Below are 3,510 nucleotides of genomic sequence, written 5' to 3' on the forward strand. Positions count from 1 at the left end.
CCAGCCCGCCGCCTGATGGCGTTAGTCTCGATGTCGTAAACCGTCACTGATCTGGCATCCCTGGCCAAATGTGTATCACTGGTCAAGACGTTTGGTGGCAGTTCCCGCTCCTCGCGCGCCTAGCTATCGATGGCGGATATTTGGCGCTTTAGAAATAATATCTCGATTATCTTGAAAATTGGGAAATGATCAAAACTCTTCGAAAACTTAGTTTAGTTCGTTCTAAAGCGTGCACATGTGCATACAGAAAAATGTTACATAAATACTATTTGTTTCCAGTAAATAATAAGTGTATTTTAAAATTATATTATCAAAAAAATTCTTTATAAAGATAATCGTTACTCTAAACAAGAATAAAAATTGCGTCCTCTCTTAGCACTCGAATGATGTTTTTCTGCATGCACACTATCGTTCATGGAAATTCGAACACCCGCATAAATTTCATCGAATAATCATGTAAAAAATCAAAACATTATTAAACAGCAATTGTATTATTGTTTAAATCATTTTAAATCACTTGTACACATACTACCAATTGCAAAAGTCTTATAAATTATTTTTAATTTGATATGCCAAAATGGTTTACCTTTATTTCGTGAAACATTGATATCACAATCGGTAAATTTAAAAAATTCGCTATTGTCATATTGAATTAAAAATAATTTGTAAAGCTTTGCTAATATATCCCTCACGTATGGGGATAGGCCGGCAACATATACCATAGAATGAGCCCACATTTGTGTTCTCTGAGCGAATTTTTGAAATTTATTAATTATACTCAATGTTCTACGAAGTAAAGACGATACTTTTTGACATACAAAATTAAAATTAATAAAGCTTTTGCAATTGTTCGTATGTGCACAAGCGACTTAAAATATATTTAAAAAATAATACATTTGCTCTGTTTTGTAAAATCTTAATTTTTTACATGATCTCTCGATAAAATTTATGCTAGTGTATGAACTTCCATGAGCGGTAGTGTGCATGCAGAAAAATATCATTCGAGTGCTAAGAGAGGACGTAATTTTTATTCTTCTTTAGAGTAACGTTCATCTTTATAAAAAAATTTTTTTGATAATATAATTTTAAAATACACTTATTATTTACTGGAAACAAATAATATTTATGTAACATTTTTCTGTATATATATACATGTATATGTGCACGCTTTAGAACGAACTAAACCGAGTTTTCGAAGAGTTCTTGATCATTTCCCAATTTTCAATATAATCGAGATATTATTTCTACAGCGCCAAATATCCGCCATCGATATTTAGGCGCGCGAGGAGCGGGAACTGCTACCAAACCTCTTGACTCGAACGGCACGTCTAGGCTGCGTTCAGAAACGTCACCTTGCGGGTGATTGCTAGGAGGCTGGGTGAGTGAAATGGTAGGGATAAGGTACCCTCTCTAGTGTGTACATTTCTGAACGGCCCTAGGTGAGTGAAATGGTAGGAAAATGGCGCAGCGTAAAAAACGTATTCTAGCTCTTGCAATTGCTGCAAGTGATAAATTATTGAGAGACATCATGCTGAATATGGATAGTGAAGAAAGTGATGAAAGTGACAATGACGAAGAAATTTTTCCGAATATCTTTGAATTTATTTTCACATTGAGTGCCTGTATAAAGCCAATTGGAATTTGAATCCTGTAATTCTTTAGCTATCTGTCGCCACACTACATCATTACGAATTTTGGGACTTTTAAATAGTGACTGATTTGTTTTCCACAAATGAATTAGCTTTTTTACAGCGTAGTCATCTTTCCAAGACGCAGCTGAAATAATAATAGGGAAAAATCAATGAAAAACTTAACATTAAAAAACGCGGTGATTATTATTACTATTTTTATTAGTAATATCCTTTTACACCGAGCACTTGATACACTTACGAACTAATAAGTTTCTATTAAATAATCTTAATTTCGGCATATATTTAAAGAATGGTAAACAAAAATGTTCTAAGTTGATACAACATGTGTCAAGATGATTAAATTAAATCATGTATACACGTCATTAACACACATCGCCGAAATTAAGATAATTTAATAGAAAGTAGTTAGTAAGCGTATCAAGTACTCAGTGTAAACAAGATCATAGCATACCTTGAGAATTTTCAAGTGTATCCCCTTTTTTACAAACATTGGAAGCAACATTACTTGTTGATGCTGCAATAACACAACATTAAAGAAATGTAGAGATGATAAAGAAAAAATACAAAATTTGCATCACAAAACAAACCTGTTGTACATAGATTATTGTCTTTTACACATTCGTTATTAGTTTTCGTAAGTTGCAATTCTGTTAAACTTTTAATAGTAGGTATAGTAACAATGTTCTGATCTAAAAAAAATTATGAATATTTAATCAAACATAAATATGTATTCATTGAAACATATAAGCCATGTATCGATAGTGGCCCATATTTTTTGCAAATGAATATAGAAATAGAAAACACAAGAGATGATAGATAACTTCAATGACCTAGTGTACATCAAGCACTTGATATTGTACTAGCTAGTAAACTTTCTATTATATTATCTTAATTTCAGCGATACATGTAAACATATACATGATATGACTAATTTAATTAATCATTTTGATACATATTGTACGGGAGTAGTACACCATTCTTTATGCATTGCCGAAATCAAGATAATTTAATAGACATTTACTACTTAATACGCGTATCAAGTGTTCCTGTAAACAAGGTCAATAACCCATAATATTAGATGTTTTGTGCAAATAAATGCAATCAAGTTAGACATTATATTCAATTAATTATAATTACGTTTAAAGATAAATATTTTGCAAACAAATTGATTTACCAAAGAACACTATACAGTTATTACACTTTAACGGGACTTCATTCGCAACATGAAAAAACCTTTATTGTACTTCATCGTAAATTATAATCGATTGAAGTAAAATATATTTTACTTACTTTCGGGATTCCATAATATAATCTGATTTTCTTTATTAAATGAATATGCAATAAATTTTTATTTGTAGCCATGTTTCCTAGCTTTGACCGCGTTCAGCAGACACAACAGTTTTGCAACCGTTTTGTGATTCTTCGCTGCTTTAAATCTAAAAGTATAATCCAATCAGCGCAACGAATCATAAAACGGTTGCAAAACTGTGGGTTTGCTGAACGCAGCCTTTATGTGGCCACTCGATCGAGAGACTTTCCACCCTACAAAAGAGCAGGGTGCAAAAGTCTCCCGATCGGGAGCACCCGGCATGTTTCTGAACGGGCCACCTAGGTAACGCTGAGGTATTCTCAACTGGTTTCTGAACGGCATTCGGGAGCTTGGATGCTCCCGAGTGTGGTATCTGAACGCAGCTCTAGCAGGCCACCCCCACTCCCAGCAGCCCGCGCGCCGTGCCATCGGTGGGGGCGGTAGGTTGTATATTCAGCAACAGTAGGTCGGCCGGGCGCCAGTGATGCACATCTGGCTCCCGGGCAACGCGAGAATCATCCCCACCACTCTCGCAGTCTCGCTCCCTCT

General features: G+C 34.4%; 1 protein-coding gene and 1 long non-coding RNA gene across 2 annotated transcripts in view; one reads left to right on the plus strand and one right to left on the minus strand.

Moving 5' to 3' along the window:
* LOC108768706 (zinc finger FYVE domain-containing protein 9) overlaps nt 1-3,510 on the plus strand; it is a gene marked incomplete at its 3' end in the record, with an annotated part of 69,573 nt that overhangs the window by 63,698 nt on the left and 2,365 nt on the right. The window lies entirely within an intron of this gene.
* On the minus strand, nt 1,591-2,365 carry LOC108768707 (uncharacterized). The gene is made up of 3 exons (XR_001940503.1): nt 2,240-2,365; nt 2,104-2,166; nt 1,591-1,776 (listed from the first exon to the last, which is right to left on the minus strand). It is a non-coding gene; the product is annotated as an uncharacterized LOC108768707 (long non-coding RNA).

Source organism: Trachymyrmex cornetzi, unplaced genomic scaffold, assembly GCF_001594075.2.
Source record: "Trachymyrmex cornetzi isolate Tcor2-1 unplaced genomic scaffold, Tcor1.1 scaffold828, whole genome shotgun sequence".
NCBI lineage: Eukaryota > Metazoa > Arthropoda > Insecta > Hymenoptera > Formicidae > Trachymyrmex > Trachymyrmex cornetzi.